The sequence below is a fragment of the Clytia hemisphaerica genome, unplaced genomic scaffold (genome assembly GCF_902728285.1).
Source record: "Clytia hemisphaerica strain Z4C2 unplaced genomic scaffold, Clytia hemisphaerica genome assembly, whole genome shotgun sequence".
In the NCBI taxonomy this organism is placed as follows: domain Eukaryota; kingdom Metazoa; phylum Cnidaria; class Hydrozoa; order Leptothecata; family Clytiidae; genus Clytia; species Clytia hemisphaerica.
The window spans coordinates 706,358-733,706 of NW_027104560.1; the positions used below are offsets into that span (position 1 = coordinate 706,358).

Sequence of the window (27,349 nt, forward strand, 5' to 3'; positions counted from 1 at the left end):
CACAAAAAAAAGACGTAACAAAGAAGAAAGACGAACAAACTAACAAACGAAAAAACCTTAACATACTATATACTAATGCAGACCAACTAACTAAAATAAAGAAAAAAGAACTAAATGAAGTGATTTCAAAAGAACAACCCGATATCATTGCAATTTGTGAAGTAAAACCGAAACATTCGAAAAAAGAACGTCTCATACAAGACTACCACATTGAAGGCTACTCCGAACCCTACGAAACAAATGCCTTAAATGATGTTGGACGTGGAATCATCGTTTTGACACATAAATCGATCAAAAATGTAGTCGAAGTGACACCCAATAGTGAATTTCAGGAGGTATGCTTGCTGGAAATCAAACTAAAAGGAGCGGATTCTTTGCTTTTTGGATGTATGTATCGAAGTCCAACCAACACGCCAACATCAGCAAAAAACAATACAGCACTTAATCTTCTTCTGAAGGAAATAGCAATGAATAAGAAATACAGTCATAAGTGTATCGTCGGAGACTTCAACTATAAAGATATCAATTGGGAAAATTGGTCAACTCCTCACGATGACACGAAGGAAGACGAACAATTTCTCGAAGCTTTAAGAGACTCCTTCTTTTACCAACACGTCGATGAACCAACAAGAGCTAGAGGTACCGATACGCCATCACTTATTGACCTGATTCTGACAAATGAAGAAAGCCAGGTTAGCAACATAACCTATCTTTCACCACTTCATAAAAGTGATCACAGTGTTCTATCATTTACGTTCGAATGTTACCTTGAAACAGAATGCATTATCGAAAACTATAACTACAATAAGGCAGATTTTGAAGCAATGAAAGGACATTTTGAGAACTCGGACTGGGTTACAGGTTTCCATCAAAAAGCAGGAAATGCAAACGTAAATGATTGCTGGAAGATGTTGCGAGATAAATTATTCGAGCTTAGGAATCGGTACGTTCCTCGTACGAAGGGGAAACATGCCTACGGAAAAAAAGGAAGTTTTGCAATCGATCAAGATATTCAACAAAGCTTGAAAGAAAAACGTCGCCTTCATCGCAAATGGATAAGATCAATAGGTACAACTTCGGAACAGAGAAATAGAGCTATTTACGCTACTGCAAGAAACAAGGTTACAGGAAAGATCAGACGAGAAAGAAGAAGACTAGAAGAACGAATTTGTGGTCAAGCAAAAAGAAGCCCTAAGAAGTTTTGGAAGCATATCCGGAACTCAATGAAGACCAAAACGGGAATTTCCCCTCTTCTCCTTGATCCAAATGATAAATCATCACTTCGTTTTACTGATGAGGATAAGGCTGACATCCTACAGGATCAGTTTTGCAGTGTTTTTACGAATGAACCTGCTGGATCACTACCTGAGTTTCCATCACGAACAGACACAGATGTAGCATTCGATCTAACAATCGACATGATCAAAAAGGAACTGAAAGATTTGAATCCTAATAAATCGCTAGGACCTGATGAGATTCACCCAGTCATGCTGAAAAAGCTGGCCTTTTACATAGCTGGTCCTTTACATACTATCATGGCCAAGTCCTTCGTAGAAAGTAAACTACCTGATGATTGGAAGACTGCACATGTGTCCCCGATCTACAAGAAAGGAAAAAAGAACCTTGCAGAAAACTACAGGCTCGTTAGTTTAACATCAGTTACGTGTAGAGTAATGGAAAGAATCCTAAAGAAACAAATAATGGAACATCTCACGAATGAGAAATTGCTATCAACCAAACAACATGGGTTCATGGGTAAGCGATCGACAGTGACACAACTACTTCACTACTTAGACAAATGTGCAGACTCGATATCCAATGATAAGGTTGTTGACGTAATCTATTTCGACTTCGCAAAGGCATTTGACACCGTTCCACATCGCAGATTACTAAGAAAACTTGAAGCGTATGGTATCAGAGGAAGGGTACTTGGTTGGATGAAAGCATTTTTGTCCGATCGTTACCAATATGTGAAGGTCAATGGAAAGTTATCTAAGAAATGCCAGGTGCAAAGTGGTGTACCACAAGGAAGTATCTTAGGTCCACTCCTTTTCGTTATTTACATCAATGATCTAGCTGAAGTTACCAACTCAGAAATGTTTCTCTTTGCCGATGACACAAAGCTTGTTGAAGAAATAAATAACGCTGAAGATGCAATTAGACTTCAGCACGATATCGAGGCAATGGAAAAGTGGTCTAGTGACTGGTTGTTGAAATTCCATCCTGGCAAGTGCCACGTGTTGACACTAGGGAAATTCTGGAACATTCAACATGCACATCCTTACGAGATCGCTGGCTCTGTCCTAGAACATGTTGATCAAGAAAAAGATCTTGGAGTGATTATTGATAGTGAATTGAATTTCGAAGAACACATCTACACCAAGATCAAGAAGGCTAACTCGATCGTTGGATTGATTAACAGAAGCTTCGACTTCCTTTCTCCCGAGATGCTCCGCACACTTTTCATTGCATTTGTGAGACCTCACCTTGAGTACGCGCAAGCTGTTTGGTCTCCACGGCTGATCAAACACTCTGATGCAATTGAAAGTGTCCAACGTAGGGCCACAAGACTTGTCGGTGGTTATAGAAACCATTCATATGAAGAACGTTTACAAGTCATGAACCTACCCAGCCTCAAGATCCGGCGTAAAATCGGGGACATGGTGGAAGTATATAAACATCTTAATGTCTATGATAAATCTTCCCTATGTCAGAAACTCGTTCTTCGAAATCGACCTCAACGTAAGCACAATCTCGAATTAAAGAGGAATTTTGCTGAAGACGGCATTAGAGGATACCAAACGAATTCACTTTACTATAGGAGCATTGATACTTGGAACAGTTTGGCAACCAATGTTGTAAATGCAGCGTCCGTAGGGAAATTCAAACTAGAATTGACAAACGAATGGAAAGATAAGATCTATAAATTGTAAAGATGTAAGATTGTTTCATAGAGGTCAATAGACCTGAGAAATACACTTCTATAAATTAAAATAGTCAATAGACGCCGAAATATTAGGCACATAAAAGGGGAATTCAAAACTTTAAAACGCCAATTGATTATTAACCCTTAGACGGCGAAATACGTATATATACGTTTTGAAAAGGTCATTTTACCGATACACAGTCTTTTGGTGAAAAATCCAAGTTTTTGTACATCAGATGGGATCAGTTTAACTTTGAATGTACCAGTTGTATTTGAAAGAGAGACATTTATTTACTCGTCGTTGTACACTTTCAAAATTCATCGTTATTTACACCCAAGAAGGAAAAGTTTGTTTTGCTTGCTTTATTGTTATTATGTGGAGATATCGAACGTTGTCCTGGACCTTATAATGGTTTGATCGAAGATACTATGAGGTTTTGCAACACCAAAGGGTTGAAAATCTTTAACCTTAACATTCGTGGATTACAAGGGAGTTTTGACGAACTTAAAAATCTCTTACTCACAACAAAAATTGATATATTTGCACTGAACGAAATTTTTGTAAACACAGACGAGGACGAAAATGACAACACACAAAACGAATCATACAAATCTGATACAAATCTGATACAAAAACTTTCGATATTCAGGGGTATGACTTCATTTATAAAACACGAGATAAAGGTACCGGAGGAGGAATTGGAGTTTATATAAAATCGAATTTAAACTATGACATCAGGAAAGATCTTGAACACTCTGAAATTGAAAAAGTATTTGTATTGAAATCAAACCAAATAAAAGCAGATCTTGGCTTTTCAATACCATTTATCGACCCCCGGATCAGTGGCGTGTGGGAAAATTTTTCTGGAGGGGCCAAAGTCAATTTTCCAAAGTGGTGCCCCCATCCACCAGTATATATCTTTGATGAATGGAAAAGGGAAAAACAGCCCCAAACCATGGTTAGGACCGACTAGAAAAATTTTAAAAATCGACTGCCAAGATACCCTAAATCACTAACTAAAAATAGACAAATTTGACACTTGCTAGAGTGAAAAGAAACTTAAAGAAATAGAGTGTAATGCGAGCGAAGCGAGCAAAAAATTTGATGTTTTATGATTTCAATATTGTTGTCAGCAAATTGGTCTTGGGGCGTATATAGATTTTCATTTAATAATGCTATATTGTACACAAAAACACTTCTAAATTAGCTATATTGTAATTCCGATTGAAGTTACCAAATAACGGTACTGCGAGCGAAGCGAGCGAGAAAAAAATATTAAGTATTTTAAAATTAACTCAGTAAAATTAGTCCTGGGCGCAATTTAAGGCGAACAAGGGGGGGGCCATGGCCCCAAAGTTAGTAATTGCCCCCGCAGGAGCGTAGCGACGAGGAGGCACTCATAGTTTCACGCATAGATATTGGACTGGAATCTCGAAATTTTGTTGCGTTTGTTTTTGTTTTGTCGCCCAAGCATCCCCTTCCGTAAATATTCGGTTATGTGTTATAAATGCAAATCATATTAGTGTATGATGTAACACGAATTACGAGAAAGGTCCTTACTCCCTGTGGAGGAATCAAAACAAACAAAATGGCAGACTGGTTATGAGTAATCTCATAACAGATCACCATTGCTACGGCATATGATGATCTGAATACTTTTATCAGCCAATCTTTGCAAATCTGCGTGGAAGCCTGGTGCGTAAAAACAATACCACGTGAGTAAAATCGGTAAATTGATTGGACGAAAATGATGAGCTCTGATGTTGTCATTTTGGGGAGAGAAAGTGAAAGTAGCTTGGAAATTTTTTTTTCTTGACTCCATACTGCCATATGGAGCAAAAACTAAAGGTGTCTGAGGAAAGAGCAAGAAACATTCTGAAGGCGATACTTAATGGCAGAACAAAGGAACAGAGACTCGAAGCCTTGTTTGACAAATTTGAAGATTGGATTGTATTAGGACTGCTTATGATGTAAGAAACAGAACTATTTTTTTAAAGTTTTTAGTGTGGTAAAAAAGATTTCTATAATTGTGTGATATTTTTAACTTGTAACATTCTTGTTCCAACTCCTGGCTGCTCAATTTGCTTGTCAATTAGGGAGCTATTCTGCAATGAAAATAATTTTCCACAGATTCAGAAAAAGAGTACTTAGGGCAGGAGGTATATCATGATATTTACTATATTGCTCTCAATAACACATACCATTAAATTTTTATTCAGTCGGTGATTAAAATGTATCTATGGACAAGGGTAACACAGTTCGATCTGGTAATCCTAGAGCACTTGGCGACACCAAACAACGGTATGAGCAAATCAAAGAATTTTTCATAATGCAGCTGGAAGCTTTGGTTGTAAGTGCTTTCATGAAGCAAGAAAACATGAATGTGTGAATAATGATTGCATACCTGAACACATACAAGATCCTAATGCCAAGAAACGTTGGCTCAATTGTCGAATCTCAATGATGTTGGAAATATACGTAATACCACATTTCAGGTAAGCTTGTAATATTTCCTTTCTTTTTATATACAAGGAGATTTTACAGGTGAAAATAATATTCAAAGATTTAACAAACATCTTTTGAGCCTTTAGGAGATAAATTTGCACACTAAATAAAGATGAATTGGGCTCTTCCAGAAAAAAATTGTACACCCCGGGTGGAGGATATATTGTCCGGGGGGTACTGTAGCAAAAAATCATCAAAATTTGCCTTGTCAGGGGTGTAAATTTGCTCTGCCCGGGGGTAATTTGGTGTGTCTGGGGGTCAGCAGATGCTTGTCCGGGGGTAAAACCTATTGTCCGGGGGGCCAAAAGTCACCCTGTCCGGGGGAGGGGGGTAAATCACTAAAAATTGTTATATCATCCACCCCCCATGTACAATTTTTTTCTGGCGAAGAGCCCATTACACATTTTTGTCTTTATGCAACCAAATTGCTAAGGCTCCAGCCCTAAAAATGGTCAAAAAATTAAGCAATTTGGCTTAGCAACCACATCCCTGAAACTGAGTGTGAGCTGAAAATCAGGCATAATTTGGTATCAAAATGTCTAACAAAGACATTCTGTTAGCTAACTTTACGTATTTTGTGCATAAAGTGAGGTAAAAAGTCAAAACTTTGGGGGTTGCGTAGCAGCAATTTTAGCTCAAAATTCATTGGCAATTTTTAGGCCGAAATCTTAAAAATCCTTAGCAATTCTAGCCCTGAGCCAAAAATTAGGGTTTCTCATAAAAAAATTGTGTAGATAGACATACATAGCATTATTTCAATTTTCATTATAGAACATTGATAGGCTCAATTAAGAAGGAAGGAGATGTTGACGAAAATGATGAAACTAACCAAGCACAAAATGAATCTTCTGATGCCAATGTTTACAAGATTTCGAAAGCATACCAAGGCATCAGAGAAATTTGTGATTCGATGCTCCAGAATGTAGATGTCTTACAATCGTCTGGACACCACTCAAACACACACAAAAATGAAATGTTCGAATCAGTATTGAAAGAGTTCAACAAAGACAACAACAACTTCTCGAGTGAGCCTAATAAAACGCTTACGACCCAATTTAAAAACTTTAACAAAACAGGTTCAAGAATTAAAAAAAATGGTTCCTTGGATCAAGGAACATGTACGAGACTGGTATGTACAGAATGATTCTTTATACAATTTCAATAAGTCCGATAATTAGGGAGCATTAATGTCCATGTTTTTTTCTGCTATTTATATGGTAAAGGTTATTATGAATTTTTTATTTTTGGTTTTAATTATTTTTTGTTTTAATTATTTTTGTACCATACATAGACATTTTAGCATTTTTTTAGACCTTAATTATGATATTTTACATTCAGTAAATTTAGCTTTCAATGGGAAGAAATATTTTCAAAAAAGTGAATGGAAGCTTTTGGTTTTAAATATCTTCATTTAAACGTGATAATTGAAGAGATGTCGCCCCATTTTATATTCATAGTATATTCTTACGTTTTCTTTTCATTTAGATTATGTTCATCGTAAAAGATAATAGAAATAAATATACGAGGAGGTTTCCTTCATGAACATAATATAATACACATTTGGATTGAAATTTTGTTTGGACCCAATCATGCCAATCTTGAACTGCCCAATCGAAGCATGTGGTTATGCCACCTCCGACGAAGACATTGCTGCTGCTGTTGTTATGCTCTCTATACATGGAAGCATCCACCAGAACGCTCTTCGAGGACCGGCCACACCCATGATTAGGGCACCCAAATTGGAACGTCCTAGAATAAAGATGAATGCTACCTCCGAAGAATGGAACGCCTTCCATCGCAGGTGGGAAACTTACAGTACCGGCTCAGGCATCACAGAGGAATCCGCAGCAGCCCAACTACTGGAATGTACTACAGAGGAGCTTGGCAACATCACGTTACGAGCATATCCAACATTCACCACATCAACACGTGCAGAGGCTATACGTATCCTTAAGTCTCTTGCAGTGGTACCCGTTGCACTTGGTGTTATTCGTGCTGAACTTAGCTCCATGATTCAAGGGGCTGATGAACAATTCAGAACATTCGCTGCCCGTGTACAAGGTAAGGCAGAAACATGCGAATTTAAGACATCTTTCAAAGCTCCATGTAATAACTGTGATAATGAGATTAACGGTGAGACATACTACACTGATGAACGTATAAGAGACGTGTTGTTGAATGGCATTGCTGACATAGACATTCGTAGAGAAGCATTAAGTTCTGAGAACATCCATGAAAGACCGGTCAATGAGATCATCGCTTTTGTTGAGGCACGTGAAATTGCTCGAAACGCTAGTCCTTCTGTCGGGATATCTAGTGTATCAGGATACCGCCGTTCTCGTGATAAGCCCAGCCAACAACGATCGTTATCTCCATCTGCAGCCGACAAGGTAAAAACTGCACCATGTCCAGATTGTGGATCTATATTCCATCTTTTCACCCAAAAAACCAGAGGTTGGAACAAGAAGCCACATGAGAGGTGTGCCAACTGCTGGAAACGCTGCCGCAATGAGAAAAGGCCGGATCAGGCAGGGAACAATACCATCTCTGCCGCTCAAGATTCAAGCCCGTTCGGTCAAATATGTGCCATGTCGCCCAAACCAGTTGATCCACTTCTACCCTCGAGTATCAACATTCCACAGAAGAACATATCCAGTCAACCCAAACATGTCACCTTGAACCACCACATTTTCTCCAAAGGGGAATGGCGCAGAGCTCGTTTGAGGAATCACCCCAGTACTCAACTCACCATCTCCAACGACGCACGTCCATCATTTGCAGCTAGCGTTCAGGCTTTAGCTGATTCAGGTGCCCAGTCTGACCTTTGGTCGCTTGATGAATACTTGAGTGCAGGGTTCTCGATTGATGAACTACGTCCGGTGAGATTGGGATTGAACGCTGCAAACAAATCTCCTATACACATTAATGGTGCGTTTTTCGGTTCGACTTCCGGTAAAACACAGAGTGGGACTATACTCTCAACAAAATCAATGATTCATGTCAGTCGGGATGTTCATGGTTTCTACCTTTCATATGATACGATGTTGAACCTAGATATGTTACCAAAATCATTTCCTACCCCAGGGTGTGCCCGTATTACCACATCCGAGGAGGTAGATGGACTTCTTCAAAGTATGAACAGTCACACTATTCCTGAAGCTAAGTCATGTGATTGTCCTAAACGTCAACCTGTTCCTACGAGACCGATGGAACTCCCATTTGAGTGCACCCATGAGAACAATGGTAAAATGAAAGAATAGCTGCTCAAGCATTTCGAGAACTCCACTTTCAACACTTGCCCACACACGCCTTTACCAGTCATGGAAGGACCACCTTTGGAGATCCATCTGAAGGACGATGCCAAACCATTTGCCCACACCAAACCAGCCAAGGTACCCCTTCACTGGCAACAACAGGTGTACGAGGACCTGATGCGCGATGTGGAGCTTGGTGTTATTGAACGCGTGCCTGAGAATGAGGAAGTCACTTGGTGCCACAGGATGGTCGTCACCAGGAAACACGATGGCTCGCCAAGACGTACAGTTGATGCTTCTAGGATGAACAAACATTGTCGTCGTGACGCATATGCAACTGAATCACCGCGTTCCATGTTGTTCGTCGTGTACCGGCTGAAACATGGAAGTCTGTCGTCGACGCATGGAATGGGTACCATAGCATTCCTCTACGAGACTCTGATAAACATTTAACAACATTTATAACACCTTTCGGGCACTTCCGATACGGGAGAGCATTGCAAGGTTTCAAAGGCTCCGGAGACGGATATAACAGGAGACTCGATTCCACGTTATCAACGTTTGAGCGAAAGGAACGAGTCGTTGATGACATGCTCCACCATGACACCGAACTCGAACAGCATTGGTGGAGAACGATAGATTTATTGATCAAACTTGGGTCGTCAGGAACCTCTGTTAAACCCCAAAAAATTCCAATTCGCTCAGAAACAAGTTGAATTTGCTGGGTTTCTTATCTCTGAGAACACAATCGAACCACTTCCTAAATACTTGGATGCGATCAGAGACTTCCCAAAACCACAATCGACAACAGATATCAGGAGTTGGTTCGGACCAATTAACCAAGTCGCCAACTACGCTCAACTTCGTGATCACCTCGAGATATTTCGTCCCTACCTTTCTCCAAGACATCCGTTCCAATGGAATGACGAGCTTAACAGAGCGTTTGAAGAATCAAAGTCTGCCATCGTTGACGCTATTCGGAAGGGTGTAGAGATTTTTGATCTAGAAAAACCGACATGTCTCCGTCCAGATTGGTCATGCAAGGGTATTGGTTATTTCCTCCTCCAACAACATTGCGAGTGCACAACATCATCACCAGATTGCTGCCCGGGAGGCTGGAGAATCACTTTGACTGGATCACGTTTCCTTCAGGATGCTGAGAGACGATATGCCCCAGTCGAAGGAGAGGCTTTGGCAGTTGCATGGGGACTCGAACAGACACGTTACTTCACTATGGGTTGCGATAACCTATTGGTCGTCACCGATCACAAGCCCCTTACCAAGCTCCTTGGTGATGTATGCTTGACGAGATTCGTAACACACGTCTTTTCAGACTCAAACAGAGAACACTCCCATGGTCCTTCAAAATCGCCCATGTACCTGGACGCTTCAACCCAGCATCAGATGCGACTTCTCGTCACCCCTCTTCTTCGAATTCAAACGACTACCTCGAAGAGTCAGACCTCATCGAATCTGCACTGATGGCTTCGATCCAACAGTCTTCATCTACCGATTTCTCCTTGTCCTGGGAAAAATTATCGAAAGCTACACAGTTAGAAATGACTTCACTTCTACAATGTGTACGATCAGGCTTCTTGCAAGACCATGCGAACAATCAGTCAGTTAAGCCTTACTGGCAATTTCGTGAAGCCTTGTATGAACTTGATGGTGTAATCCTCTACAACGATCGGGTTGTAGTTCCACCAAGTATGCGTCAACACGTCCTCCAAGTGTTACACTCTGCCCACCAAGGTGTTTCGTCGATGGAAGCAAGAGCTCGGGAGATTGTCTTCTGGCCGGGTTATACAAAGGACATCACAGACACTGGAAATTCTTGTACCGATTGCATCAAAACTGCCCCATCACAAGCTCAATTGCCGCCTGCTCCACCACAGATTCCGTCTACACCGTTCGAGTCCACTGTGGCTGACTTCTTCGACCTTGATGGCCAACACTACCTCGTTGTTGCTGATCGCCTATCCGGATGGCCTGAAGTCTTCAAATGCAAACCTGGCTCACCCCAATCAGGATCGGCAGGACTCGTATCTTGTCTCATCAATTGCTTCTCGTGTTATGGCGTCCCAGTCGAGATATCCAGCGATGGTGGACCAGAGTTCACAGCCGCGCCAACACTGAATCCTTCCTAAAGCGATGGGGTGTGTCACATCGTTTGTCATCTGCTTATCATCCCCAATCGAACGGACGTGCAGGAGTGGCTGTAAAGACCGTGAAGAGACTATTGCGATCTAACACCGGTCCGTCTGGCACCCTCGACACAGAAAAGCTCCTCACTGCCGTTCTCCAACTCCGTAACACTCCAGATCCAGATTGTCGTTTGTCCCCTGCACAGGTTTTGTATGGCAGGCCGCTCCGTGACTCACTTGCATTCGTTAATCGTCTAGAGAAATTCACTAACCCAAATATTCGCCCGATATGGAGGGAAGCTTGGCGAGAGAAAGAAGTTGCTCTACGAACTCGTTTCCATCGCATATCGGAATCTTTGGCTTCGCATGCCCGACCGCTTCAACCATTACAAAGAGGTGACAAATGCTATGTGCAGAACCAGACTGGCAACTACCCGAAGAGATGGGACCGCTCAGGTACGGTTCTTGAGCCGGTGGGTCATGACAGCTACGTCGTTAAAATTGACGGATCTGGTCGGCTGACTCGACGCAACAGACAATTCCTTCGCAAGTTCGAACCTGTTTCGCCTCAGATTCCGTCAGCTGTCCTTCGTCATCATCTCACACATTCTGCCCCAACTTCACAACCATCCATCACTGAGTCGTCTTCACCACCAGTGGGAACTCAGCCGTTTCTCTACTCAGCTACGCCGTTGACGACACAGATTATACCATCAACTGTCCGTGGCTCCGCAACCGCCGCTCGTCTCGATGTTCCAAAGCCAGCTCCACCTGCGGAGGTACCAAGAGCAGGGGAACCGGTTAATGGGACAGTACCGATGATAAAGGACTCTCCTTCACTCAACGACGAAGGCTCAACATTGATCCCTTCATTTCTAGAGACACGTACTCCTCGTTTGAGACGCGCTAAGAAACTTTATGAACCTGAGACCGGAAAATGGGTCTCTCCTTGAAATTCGTTCAGATACATTGAACTGGAGGGGGATGAAGAGATGTCGCCCCATTTTATATTCATAGTATATTCTTACGTTTTCTTTTCATTTAGATTATGTTCATCGTAAAAGATAATAGAAATAAATATACGAGGAGGTTTCCTTCAATAATGACAAATCTTTTATTAAAATCTTTTAGTTATTTTTTATTTAGAAAATATCATTTTTATATATTGAGATTTAAAAAAGTTTATAAGACTTCTTACTATTAGTATTTTCTTATTTCTTACCAACTTAAGTTGCTCTTTTGTCGGTGTTGTTTTTATCTCAAGAAATGAATTTTTCTTATTTCCAAAAAATAATGATTCAGGCTGATAGAAGTTAACTCTAAGAATTTGACTGCAATTTTTTATTGTCATTTAAAATCTTCCTTGATTTAAACATTTGCATAGTTTTTTGATAATTTTAGAAAATTAGAGAATACTATTATTTTGTTTTTTACACCTTAAAATTCATGTTACTCTTGTGCTGGATCTCAAAGATTACACTTTTTTCCATTGAGGGAACTAACTGGGGAATAATTGCTCAACCAAGTACTATCCCTAGTCTCTCAGTCAGATGCCAGAGAAGAATACAAATGAGTCTTACTTCACTGCTGGACTAAATTAAAGTTATAACATTAAAGTTGAAATTCTTGGGATTGTAAGGCATATGGCTAATTATTTGAAACATAAAAATACTATTGTATTTTGGGATCCCTCTTTCTTTACCCAATAACAAAGTTCTCCTTTTTATCATATCAGCCCTAGCCAAACAAATTTGGAAAAGCACAACATTCTCAAGTGATATAAATCCAATCAAAATACATACCTCAGAAGATACACCAATCAGTATACTTACACTCAAAACCAAAAATATAGCTTCTTATTCAGATTAAACAGGTTCAATTAATCTGTTAATAGCTACCAACCTCTGCTCTCTGCTTGGTTTGTTTGATAAATAATTCTTTTCCCGCTCTACCTTCGTCAGGAATGTAGCGCGAAAATTAAACGCATCTGATTGGTCCATAGCAAATCCAGAGCCTGGGCCGATTAGAAAAGAGCTTGGGTACGATTTTTATATTCGGGTCTGCAGAATTGGTCAAACCCCTGTTTGAGGCGTGAATTGGTAGAAATCAACTACATCAAATTTTGATTGATACTCTTGCATGCACAAAGTCATAGCTTTATATTACATATCATATACCATTCGAAAACATATATAAAATACTTACTTTTATCGTCGAGGTAGAACGGCGGCCGCGCGTGCACGGGTTGATAAATTCGCGGCAAAGACAGAAGTATCGATTTTTTTCATAAAGAAACTTAAAATTTTAGGGTATAAAGGGATCAGGTACCATCTACCTAAACGTGATTCGTTCGGTAGTGGTATCAGCTTTGAAGAAAAGTAAAAAAACCGTAAGGATTGATCACAAATACGTATGCAATACGTCAAAAACCGGTCAAATTGAGAGTATGACGAAATTACGTTTTTGAGGCTCATTATGTATAATAGTTAAGTAAAATGGATGAATTTAGATTCTAGAATCATTGAATTTTTATCTCTAAAAATTTTAAACAAGTAAACAGCAGTGAAAAAAGTGAAAATGACGCGTAGCTATAGAGTTACGGATTTTAGGGATATTCTGCGGACTGCCTTAATTGTGATGAGTGTTGGTGTGTGTTGTTTTTATTCCTAAAAACAATGTCATTTTATTTTTCAAGCTTATTATGGGTAATAAAAAATCAACTAAGAAATGCACATTAGGTTTAGTTGACTCTAAAAATTTGGCTGCGGATTTTAATTTTCCTGTAAATTTTTCTTATTATTTATTGTCATAAAATTAGCATTTTAATGTTATTGGTATTTTACTAAGCAAGATATTTTCACAGTTAATATATTTTATTATTATTTTATTATTTTTTTTCAGTTTTTCTTGTGTTAATTTATTTCAGAGCCGTTATACATATTTTTTAATGTAGATAAATGTATATAATATTTCATGATAGATTACTCATGTTAATGTCTTATGTCATTGTTTTGACTTACCCAGATAAAAAGAAAGTTGTATCGCAAACGCAAGGTTTTAAAAATGAAACAATAAATTTTGAGAGATACTCATAAGTGGCCCAATGGATCCCAGTGAAATATCCGGTGATATCATCATTCGACTCCATGACCATTAGGTCGTATTTTGAAAAAAGAACCTGAAAATAAAAATTGAAAAATAAATTGAGAATTATATCTTTTTTTGGAGTTAGAGCTAGCTGTTGACAACATTTTCTTTAAAATAGATAAAAGAACTGAACACATAGATTGGTAAGGTTTGGAAATACACGCTGCGAGAATCGTAGCCTAGGTTGCTAGAGATCATGTAAATCCAAAGATGAGCACCTTTTAAAAACTCTAGATAGGCGGCTACTTTCATGTCGGGATTTAAGTTAAGGTAAAAATCTTTGAATTTAATTTAATAGTTCAGTATGATTTATAAATTTTCAGGTATTTTTGTGCAGTTTTTAAAGGAAATGTTGTACATTAAATTATGGAGAATTTTATTATCTTGCTTGTAATAATCTGTTTATTTTGTCTCATTTTACGATATAGAATTATTTAAGAAATTGTTACCTACTGATTATTGTATAGTACTGTATGTCTAAAAGATGAAGAGTTCTACGGGAATGGTATACATAAAACTTCATTTCTTACCTACTGTTCCTCTAGACTTTTTAATTTTGACTGAAGAACTAAATCTCTTTCCTCAACATAATCAATTCAAGTTTAAGTACTTTCTATATTTTCTTCAAATTCAGTCTGACATCCTAAGGTTTTATTTACAACACCAAAATCATTGTTTGATTCATCCACTTTAGCATATGTATGGTCTAGTTCAATAAGTAATGTCTCGGATGATATAAAAAAGCTTTCTGCTGACTCCTCCATTATAATCAATCTTTTCATTTTTGGTACTTTTTGATCTTCTTCGCTTTCGTTCATATCTATCTAATTTGTCAGTGGTGACAATGGGAGTGGACATTGTGGGGCAGTTTGAAAAAAAGTGGGTTTGCATATAGAAGGGATGTAATCAGGATACTCAGGGTCTTTGTTAGGCTTGCCTAAAATTTAGAATGAAAAATAAATCTAAATTAAAATTTTTCAACTTGATGTTTAGCTACGATGAATAAAATAAACAAGCTTGAAAAAAAATCAAACTGAGTCATCTAAGTACAACCAGCAAACAAAAAAAATATCAGAAACTTCTGTTTTACAGACTATTCTGCACCTATCCTTTGAGTTAAAAAATGAAGCTTTACTCTATTTTTTTAACTGTTCACAAACAATTAAATAATAACTTGGTGATAAACCAAATCAAAACTTTGCCCTATTATTACTCTCTAATCCATATCTCCCCAAAGCTTTCTCACTTTCTCCTGCTCATGTTTCTCTGTGAAATTATGATACATGTAATTACAGACATACTTCCCTATCATCTTAAAAATAAATGTGAAACAGATGAAATGTTTTACTGTTTTACTGAACCCAGAACAAAGTCAAATATAAGCTATATCTAAATCCTGAGAAACATTATTAAAAACAAAGATAATAAACACTATTGCAACACTTGATAACATAGAACAACACTCAAAGATGACAGACATCCAAATCAGAACTTTCTATAAAATCACTTGTGACTTGTTCCAAACTATTATACTTTCCGCCATTTTTTCAAAAAGCGCAAGTATTTATTTGACGATTTGTTTCGTAAAAATCAAACCGACCAGCCGCCTCTATCGATTTATTTTTGCCTGGGTGCCCTAGCCTCCCCCGCCCGTATCGAACTCTATCGATATTGACTCGGGTAAACTACCTTGAAATTTCAAGGTAGATTACCCGATAGTCGGCTCTGTGTCGCCAAAGAAAAGTGGCCAACCTCCGCAGATCCTCCAGTGAAACCACGGGGTTTACAGCGCAGCGTCCCGTGAGTGGAGCGGGGGATCTGCTTGGAGATTAGGTTATGAGCTGATTCATTGACTGGAAAAAGTGTTTTGTATGTCAAATTTTGTTTCTTGTCTTTGAAACTGAATACTAACTACTGTAATTTAGTTAGAAGTTCACCTCAGCAATGATTTCAATTCTTTTTCTGGAATCTTTAAAGAAATTTACTCAAGTTTTCAAATGTACATTTGATATTTTTGTTCAAACTCTAATTTATCTTTGTCTTTTATTTTATTAATAACCTTTATTGTTTACTAGACGGTTCCCGTCGTCGCAAACGCCGGTTAACGGTTTTGCTTGCACATCAAAAGCCTTTAAAATACTATAATGTGGGTTAATGCCTGACATCGTTTTGGCTTAAAATGCCGAATACAATAATAAAAATTATACTTCTAAACTTTCTACAATAGTCAAAATTTTGTGTCTGTAAGCCTCGATGATATGTCTTTTTAAGATAACGGAAGTTTGTGTTCAATGAAATGCCATAGTGACCCTGTTAAAATTATCGAGGGTACCCGTCGTTGCAGACGCCCAAAGGTGTCTGAGGTGGTGAGAGGGTTGCTTCTAGGAAGTTTAGCTTAGTTGTGAAGGAGAGGCTCGCGCTTTGCGATTGAGCACTGAAGGTTTTCCCGTTTGTTGGCTTCACATGCGGACATCTTAAGACCGGCGCATATGCAATGCAACCAACATTGAAACCTTTTTAAATAATGTTAGACGAAGTTTAATCATCAAACAACAATGTTGGATTTTGTTGCGAGTGTTGATATAAAATAATTCGAAATCGTGCAACAAAAATGCCACACCTTTTTATTTGAAACTTTGTGACGTCGCAGTACTTTTTCATGAAATTGACGTCAGAACTTTTTTCGTTTACAAATAGCAGTGTAGAGTCTTCTCAAATCCGAGTTTTCTACGCTTGTCAAACTTAGCGCGAGACTTTTTGTATCGAAGGTGGATAGGTTTTCCAGCCGCGTCGTTCAAATTTTAGAAACCTTAACATATGTTACTGGGCTAGCGTTACAGACATTTTTCATAAACTCATTTAGTATAGTAAGATAGAGCTTCTCGAGCTTTAAATACCATCATATGGTCGTAACTCGAGAAAGTCCTTCTTAACTTAGTAAAACAAGATACTGGCAAAGTACAAAAAAGTTGAATGTATGCATATGTAAAGTTGAATCCAAAAGTGGTTGAATGAATGTTGAATGTCAATCAATGTAAACAAACTTTTTCTTTTGGTCTTCAAAATAGATTTACCTCACTTAGAGTTTTTTCAGTGTGGTAAATCTATTTCAAAAACCTGCAAAAAGTTTGTTTACATTTGTTTAACTTTACATGCGCACATTCAACTTTTTCATGCAGTTGTGATAGCCTAAATAACTTACGCTCCAGTGGTTTGGTGAAATAGCTCCAATTCTGGCTTTCCAAGTTAGGATGGACCTTCCCGAAGGCATTTAACGCTGGTTAGACTAGGTACACAGACAGTCATACAGAAACACCATAAAGCGAAAATATATATAGCTATAAACTCAAAAAGTCTAGCTTCCTGAAGGCACGTCTCTTCATTGTCTGCGCTGCTTGGAGAAAAGATTGCATGTTGAAAAAAAATTTAGGCGCATTTCAACTTTTCTCGACTGTACGTCTGAATGGACCACAATGGCATTCCTTTATTTTTCTTTTGACCAATAAAATAGAAGATTTTGTTTGAGAAGTGCAATCAAAGCGTACGCAAGTGGAAGCCGGGCCTTAATTAGGATTGGTTTCTATTTCACCCATTTAAGATGGCGCAGAGCTTTTTGATAAATTTCATAGGTAGTATCCTCTTGACTATTGTTTATTAGGCAAATTTGCAATAGAGAATTGTTGAAATATAGCATCCAATGAAAAAAACAAGCTATTTCTGATTGGTTACCTTGTTGATTTATTCACCACTATATATTTTGCCTACAATCTAAGATGTCTGCGGCATTATTAGAAAAGGTCTATTTAGTGAATAATAATCACGATATATATTGTTGTAAGAAAGAAACTAAGGAGAAAAAACAAACAGGAGATATGAAAACCTGTAAGCTTATGATAACTTTTGAAATATATTTTTGAGAAGCTTTTCCAGCTTACTTTTCCTTAAATTTTATTAAATTATCAAGCTGCGAATTCTTCAAGTATTTTGTTAATGGAATATAATTTTTTTTCAAGCAAATGCCTCAATCAATCAATCAATCAATCAATCAACCAATCAATCAATAATTAAATCAATCAATTATTCCTGATTAATTTTTTAATGTTTTAATCTTTAAAGCATTGAAGCTTTATAAGTGCGCAGCATGATCTTTATGTGGGAGCATTTAGTGAAAGCTATGACTAGTTGTAGTATGAGTGATCATGATATTGTTGCTAGCCTGGATATCCAGACCGTAAACTATTTTACCGTCTAGTTTTTTTAATATATTGTCTCAGGTTTACGGTCTGGTCCAAGTAACTCGTCTGCAGTGATATATCTATCCCTGCATATGCGAGTGTCTCTAATTGGTCAGTACGCGCCCAGTCACTGAGCAGAATTTTCGCGGGGTTTGTGATATTTTTCGATGCGCGCGCATAATTTATGGAAAAAGCTGACCTTGCAAAAAAAGATAAACAAATGAAAATGAAAACGCAGGTTCATTTCTAAACAAAATGGCCGCCGGAAAAGAGCCTTTATAAATGTGGCTGATGTTTTGATGTAGCTTAAAGTAGTTTTGAAAGTTTTTTGAGTTTGTAAAAGAGGTTTTATATTAAGTTAATTATGTGTGTCTGCCTGGGTTTACAAAGTTTTGATAGTCTGTAAACAAGGGTTCACTCACAGACTGTGTCATTCAAAACTGTATCAGACTTTTTTAGTTGCACCAGACTCTAAAATTTTAGAAACTTTGTATGTTGAGGTAAGAGTGTTTCTTTCTGAAATTTTGAGTCTGGATACCCAGGCTATATTGTTGCTTGCTGTCGAAAATTGAACCATTTTAAATATGAACCAGAAACTATTAAGTGCAGAGATTTTTCAAAATACAATGTTGACACAATCAAAAATGAACTGTTAAATGTTGATTGGAATGTCGTTTACAGCACTACATGTCCTGTCAATGCACTCACCCACCTTTTATCGATTCTCAAAGAAACACTTAACAACCATGCACCTATCATCACTAAACGCATCAAAGGTAAACCATCACCTTGGATGACAGAGGACCTCAAACAACAAATGAATACTCGCGACCAGCTAAACCGACGTGCTAAAAAGTCTCGAAACAACTATGATTGGCAAAGTTATCGTCGAAAAAAGAACTTTGTTAAAAATGAAATCATACGAGCCAAAAGAAATCACTTTAAAAACGAACTGAAGGAGAATGCTAATAACCCAGACCGCTTTTGGAAAATCGTTAAGAAAATTTTTCCTGTCAATAACAAATCGAACGTTATTACGAAAAGTTTTAATCTCTCTGATGGTAAAACAACGACTGACGAAGACACGATATCTGACGGATTCTGCAAGTTTTATTCTTCAATCGCGAAAAACTTAAAGGAAAAGTCTTTTCTTGTGAAAAACTTTCTGTGGAGCTATGCAACACCCAATAATAGATACTCCACATTATACCAAATTTCAAACTTTCAAGAGTTTCTGATATTCAAGTACGCAAATACCTTAAAAACTTGAAACGGAAATATGCTACTGGGTTAGATGATTAACCGGCATCTTACCTCAAAGATATTGCTTATGTCATCGCAAAACCGTTAACCCACACCATCAACAACTCTATATCAACTGGTATTGTACCAAATGAGCTAAAATCGGCTCGGATTACACCGATTTTCAAATCAGGGAATAATCGTCAGTTCGAAAATTACCGCCCCATCAGTATACTTCCAGTTATTTCCAAGTTCTACGAAAAATGCATTCACGCCCAGTTGATGAATTATCTAGAATCCAATCATCTCCTTGCTCCGAATCAATACGGATATCGAAGTAAAAGATCAACTGAACTTGCAACTGCTTACTTCTGTGATAGCATTCGACGTGAGATGGACAATGGAAAGTTGACTGGTGCAATCTTTGTCGATCTCAGCAAGGCCTTCGACACCATAGGTCATTCGACAATCATCGATAAATTGTCGAGCTTCAGAATTAACGGATTAGCAAAGGACTGGATCTCAAGTTACCTCTTCGGACGACATCAACGTGTGCGCTACAATGGATCATTATCACCTCCATCTCAGATCTTCTGTGGCGTACCTCAAGGATCCATCCTGGGACCTCTGTTGTTTCTGTTAATCTTCAACGACTCAACAAAATCGATAACCATCTGTAAAATGATGATATATGCAAACGACACTGTAATTTTCTATTCAGATAAGAATATCGCCCGAATCCACTAGAACCTGCAAAGTGACTATAATAGTTTTGTCACTTGGTTAGAACACAATACACTTATCATCAACACAAAAATTGGTAAAACTGAAACGATGCTTTTCGGTACCGGGAAAAGAATCAGCATGACAGAAGATACTTCTCTTTCAATAAAACATAAAGAGAATATTATCAATCAAACGAACAGTTACAAATACCTTGGTCTCTCACTATCAAATACACTCTGTATGTCACAACACATCACCTCGTCAATCAAGGTAGAATCATCAAGACTAAACCTTTTGAAGAAAATGAGAGCATTCATGCACACAGAAACTGTCATAGTCATCTATCGATCCATGATCCTACCATTCTTGACCAATTGCAACTTTGCAACATATGGTGCCACACCCAACTATTTGAAAGAAAGGACTGTTTCACTTAAGAATCGTGCTGCAAGAATAATTGGGGAGAAAGTAAACAGCACTGATAAGATAAAAAATTAAGCTGATGTGTTGTTTTGTTCATCAATGTGTATTTGGTAATGTTTGTGAGCCCTTTCAAAAATACTTTGAACTGAAGAAAAAGCAAACTGCTAGAAATTTATCTACAGTGAATGTTCCAAGATTCAAATTAGAATCTGCTCGATATTCTTTCTATGTTCAAGGGGCCTTGGCTTTTAACAAATTACCAAAGAACTTTCAATCAAAATTTAGATCATTTTTGAAAAAATATTAATAATTTTGTGCACCTGGCACCTACTTTTAGATTTTTGCTACAAGCATACGTTTTTAGTTTCTAGCTTTACTACTTAGTCTCTTCTCTCAGCGTCTTTCCACCTTCTAGTCTCTTGTGGCGTTTTAGCATTAGATTTACCACCACTTCTCCGAGTCTTGTATTTTACAGAATGTCCCATAAAATTTCATTCAAACAATAGTTCTTAATCTATTGTTTCTCGTGAACTTTATGAGGCACGCTGTAGAATTCTTTATTATTCTAAATCTTTTAAAATTATTTTAAAATGAATGTTTTTAAGAAATTTTTTTATGGTATTTTTAATATTTATTTTATATTTATATATAGTTGTATTTCATATTTACAGGACCCGATGGAAAACAGTATATTTATATAACTGAGGTGTATAAATATTCGTAATAATAATAATAATGGTCATTACTCCTGACCACTTGAGATTCAGAGAAAATAACCTGCTATTTTTTAGCTGAGAGAAGGAGCTTTTCAACGATACCAAAGTTGATACCTGAATCATTTGTCCTGGTCAAGAAATAGCCTTTGAAAGAATAAATTTCCAGAAAAAAATGATGAATTTTTTGGCCTTTTTCAAAAAAGTTAGCGCCTTTGAAAGGTTAAGTGTTTTAAAGTGCGGTTAGAAAGTAGAGTTTTAACTCTGAGTTTTAACATTTGTCTCAAGTCTTATGACCTTATGATCTCAGGATCTAAAAGCTCAAAAATATTCCAATATTGCTGAGAACATAGCTTGGAAGCCACTTAACCGGGTTAGTCTAAAAAGCAGGGTAGCCAACTGGGGTAGCCAACTGGGGTAGCCAATTGGGCTAGGTTGTGGGGTACCTAAATATTTTACAGACCAGAATAGAAATACCGAAAATGAATGCATAGAACCACATTTTACTGACCAGGGAGCATGAATCTGATTGATACTTAGATTGATCATGAATGATTCCAAAGATAAACAAAGATATGAATTGCCAGGTGTTAATGCACGAAGAGTAAGAAATAGAGCTTCATTATAATAGAGCTATTTCAAAAGACTTTTTGTGCCTATTATAAGCTGCCATATTTAAAAATTTTGAAAGGAATTAATTGTTTGAAACATCTAAACATGAATTAAATTAAACAATAGATTCAATAACAGAGGATTGTTAAGATATGACAAGATTAGAGATCATATGGCCCAAAGGCGATTCCAAAGCTATTATCGTCGAATTACACCTTCACAGAAATAACAATTAAAAACATAAATAAAATCTAAATCTAAAATATTAAAAACTGTTTTGTATATATTTTTTATTTGGGTCTGTAAATTTTCAAACGAAGCCAAGAAGGAAGACAAAATGGCGCCAGGTCTCTTGAGAAGTAACAAAGTTCAGTACCTTTGGAAAAAAAGGATATTGTGGCTGAAGTTCGAAAGGAATCTTAAATTTAATTACATGGAATCATTAACAAGATGTTTTAATAGTTATTTCCACATGAAAACAGGTTTCAGATTTTAAAAGTTTAGGCAAAAAGAGTTACCCCATAACCTAGCCCAATTGGCTACCCCATTGGCTACCCTGCTTTTTAGACCAACCCCACTTAACCCCTCCCAAATCGAAAAGTCCCCTGAAAAGCGAAAGAGACTTTTTATTACAAATCTTTCACTCTGATTTTTTGCGACCCTTAGAGAGACTTTGAAAGGTGAAAAACCCTATCCTTACCGTCCACACATACCCAGCACCAATTTTTTAGCCTAAGTACCCACCCCTCGGGTAAAATACCTAAAATTGCCAATATATTTTCGGCACTGATTGTAGTCAATGTTATTGAGAAGCTTTTAAATGAAAATTCACTGTCGATCCTTTACCTTCCTACCTTTCTAGGTTGGGAGCCAACTCGCATTTCATGAATTATTTTTTTCCGACTTAAGGTGGTCGTTAACAAACTTTTTTTAAAAGTCCAAAAAATTTCAAAATTGAATATCTCAAAAACTATTCAATGTATATTGTTGAAACTTTGTATGATAGTACTTCATTATTATGTTGTTCTAAAAATAGAAAAAATAATTAAAAATATCAAAGACGGGGGTCATGACGTCACTTCTAAAAATAGATTCGAAAATCTCTTGGCAGAAAAATCTCAGCAACCAGAAGGAGTTAGCTTTTGATATTTGGGAGTTCTGTTACCCTAGTGACCTTCTGTGATCTGAGTAAAAAAATTTGAAAAAAAAAAAATCAGGGGGTAAAAACCCAAAAAACTTTTTTTTATAATTATTAAATCAACAAAACATTTCTTTTTTAAACTGTTTCACTCAGATCACACCTTTCCATGAGGGGAACCTGTGTTGAAAATTCGACGGGTACATAATGCATAAAACATAATGCATATTGCATAATGCATAATGCATAATATTTGAAAAATGTCAATTTTAAAGGCTATAATAAGGAGAATTTGAAAGATAATACTTTCAACAAAACAAATATACCATTTTCTACCCGAAAATAAAGGGTAGAAAGCTGTAAATTTGAATTTTGGATGATGAAGAAAATCCATGATCCACTGAAAATGCTTGTGACCATTTTGATTTTCAAAGTTGTATTTTACAGAATGTAGTATAGTGTAGAAAAAACACGAAAATATCTCCTCCGTATATTACTTTTCTTACTCGAAAACGTAAATTTTATAGCAAGATCTTTATTCTGGGTTCTCTCAGAGATCTTTTTGAATAATTGCTAATAAGGTTTAGCGGGTTTTCCCTCTTACAAATCATTAAGCATGTGAATGCTGCGGATTTCCTCGTTTCAGAAATATAATGATAACAGCCTCTGAAATCGAGTTCCGCCGTCGCCTGCGGAATCGCAGATATTCGCGGATATCCTGCGGAATCGCGGATATTCGCGGATATCCTGCGGATTTCTTCGTTTCAGAAATGTAATGATAACAGCCTCTGAAATCGTGTTCCGCCGCCGCCTGCGGAATCGCGGATATTCGCGGATATCCTGCGGATTTCCTCGTTTCAGAAATGTAATGATAACAGCCTCTGAAATCTTGTTCAGCCGCCGCCTGCGAAATCGCGGATATTCGCGGATATCCTGCGGATTTCCTCATGTCAAAAATGTAATGATAACAGCCTCTGAAATCTTGTTCCGCCGCCTGCGGAATCGCGGATATTCGCGGATATCCAGCGGGTTTCCTCGTGTCAAAAATGTAATGATAACAGCCTCTGAAATCTTGATATTATTTCAAATTTGAATTTGTACAAAAATTATTTGAATGATAAGGTAAGCCTTTGTTGATTGTATAAACTCTTGATACGAATTTTTTTCTAATTAAATATTGCATAAATTTATCATTCTTTATTACCCTTACTCCAGATTTGAATTATAGATAAAGATATACAACTTAAGTTATATTTCCAAGTAATCTTTTAATGTTTTTTCATAACAAGATATATTGATCAAAGCTATTTTTATAAATAATAAATCACAAACATTCAATAAATAAAGAAACCGTACAAAACCAACGTACAACCGAAAGTTTAAAGTTTCAGAATGCATACAACTAAACTGGAAAAGCATAGAAAAAAGGAAACCTAAAAAACACAAAGATTCTTAAAAAGTTTAATTAGAAGGTCTCATTTCAAAATAAACCATTGTTCAAATGACATATCTAATTTATCATAAACGTATTTATAAATCAATATTTAACAGTCTTTCTGAGGTTGCCCTTATCGGGACATGTTTCATCGTCCAACGAATAACATTTGAACGACTTCGATTGAGGGGACACTCTTCCAAATCCCAGATACTCTAGTCCGGCAACGAACTTCTTTCCGATATATGACCCAGACTCGTTGTTTATTTGAGGGTATACTTTATCCCTGGATATATGTGCAAGAGGAATTGATTCGTCTCGTAAAATTCTTTTCACTTGCTTGTGGAATGGCTTTAAGAAATCAATCGTCATGTTTTCACCTTCAGGTACTGGCTGTGATCGAATAATTTTGTTAGGATGTGTTGTCTTGGAGGTAGTTTTTGTAGGCAGAAGAGCAAATGACGTCTTTACTGATAGATCTACGATATTTTGTGCCATTTCCCAATCTTGTTGAGTCACAACATTTTCGTGGACGTGTGAACTATCGTTTAGTTTGGCAAGCGAGTTTCTTAAATTGTTGATTATCGCGGAGATTCTCATCGTCAAACCCAAAGACTTGCTCTTAACACTCAACTTACATTCCTCAAAGCGATCACTTTTACGATATTAAGTTTGTCAAATTAGTAGATTGAAATTGTCAAATAATTTAATTAGTTGAAAGAATTTTATGAACTCGAATTTCCTCAGTTTGAGTATGAATTTAAATATTTGAAGAATAAGAATGGAGGTATTTTAGAATTGCAAGTTATGATTTGAGTACCTATGCCGCGATTCCACAGGCGGCGGCGGAAGATGATTTTAATAGACGTTATAATTTAAGGATATCCGCCGGACTTCCGCGATTCCGCAGGCGGCGGCAGAAGATGATTTTAATAGACGTTAGAATTTAGGGATATCCGCCAGACTTCCGCGATTCCGCAGGCGGCGGCGGAAGATGATTTTGATGTACGTTAGAATTTAAGGATATCAGCCGGACTTCTGCGATTCCGCAGGCGGCGGATGATTAAGGATATGTTAATTTCCGCCGGATCCTCCGGAGAGGAATGAAAAATCTGTGCCCTAATGACAATGTACAGACCGGAAAAAAAATAATAAGATCATAACATATACATAACATAACATCAATACATAACGCATTAAATTACAAAAAAGTAATACATGTTATTTAATTATTATAAAATGACAATTGAATAGAATAACAATCTAGTGACACTTACTTACAAAAATAATGACAAAACCATAATATATGATGCCTAACAAGACAAAAGCACGAAAAATATTTATTATACAGAATGTGATGTTGATAGTGTGAATGGATATAAAACAGCATCAATCAGAAGCTTGTGAGGGCCCCAAGAGAATGGTTTTAGAAGGATGAAACTAATTAATCATTCAATTGTTATTTTAATGACTTAATGACAATTTTTGACAAAAATATTGACAGAATCACAAAATATCATGTCTTACAAGAGAAAAACACCAACAATATTTAGCATACCGAATGCGATGATAACAATATGGCTGGATATAAAATTACACCAATCAGAAGCTTGTGAGTTCTCTGAGAAGGTAGTTTTAGAGCAATGTGGTTTATTATATGTAACCATCATATAACATTACAAACATTACAATATGTAATATACCTGTTATACGAATAATATGGTTTCAAATATTTTCTGGTCTGCGTTATACACGGCGCAAACTGCGAAAGATCGATAAAAGCACACGGTTAAATTTTGATGTTTGAAATGGTTTTATATAGATGAAATTGCTTGAGGATTATGTTTTTGATAATTCTTTGTGTTTTCCAAACATTTTCCTCTGCAATGACATTGATTAGAGTTAACCTGTCATCACTGACCTGTGACCTGTAACATGTAACATGTGACCGTTATTTTTCAGATTTTACAGCTGTCTATCATATTCTTGTTTTTTTTAGCTTCTTCTTGTTTGTTGATTTTATTCTACTTAAAGATGTCTTGCTTTATTCATTGTTCAGCTGTTGCTGGCTATTGTATCTTTGTTTTTACCTTTGTTTATTTAGATAAAAGAAAGATAGATAATAGAGTATAATTAAATGAAAGAGAATCCAGGAGAATCAGACAAAATTTTCATCATTTGAAAGATAGATTTGAGCTGTGAGAGTTGTATTGTATACTGTTGCACAGTGTTGCAGTCTGTTGAACCGTGTAAAGTAAGTAAAATTAGCTTTTCTTTGTCTATTCTAGGGGCCTATTCAAGTAATTGTTTGATGATTTCAAAAAATAAAGTGGAATAACGTATTCTGATGGGGAAGTTTTTGGAAGGTAACAGATCTTTATCAGTAAAGATTAAACATAATCTTACTCTCAGGTGCTGAATAAACGTTTGTTAATTGGCCCAGCGCTAGCGATAGGGCCTTTCATTTGCAATTTTCCGTCCGTCCTTCTTCCGTTTCTGTCCATCCGTCCGTTTTGGTAGAAACGGCGCTTAATACCAGTACCACACTTTTTGCCGTCTGGACAGTGAAAAGCTTTGCTAAAGTCGGATACTGGCTATAAAAGATATATTTTCTGATTCCGCGCTCGTTCAAAACAATTTTCAAAACAAAACAATATGTCGGTCGAAGCGAGGAGGTTGATTCATCGTAGATACTAAACACCGAAACGGGTGGGAAACTAGTGGAAACGAATGCAAACGGGTGGAAACGAGTGGCGAAACGGGTGGAAACGAATGAAAAACAACTGGAAACACATGGAAACGAGTGCTAGGGGTAAAAATAAATTGGCATACGGGTTCTATTCGGGTT

General features: G+C 37.1%; 1 long non-coding RNA gene across 1 annotated transcript; it reads left to right on the top strand.

Moving 5' to 3' along the window:
• The first annotated feature begins 4,502 nt into the window (after nucleotides 1–4,502).
• LOC136823047 (uncharacterized) lies at nucleotides 4,503–6,787 on the top strand. Its single transcript, XR_010848994.1, has 3 exons — nucleotides 4,503–4,897; nucleotides 5,147–5,422; nucleotides 6,204–6,787. It is a non-coding gene; the product is annotated as an uncharacterized lncRNA (long non-coding RNA).
• Nucleotides 6,788–27,349: the final 20,562 nt, after the last annotated feature.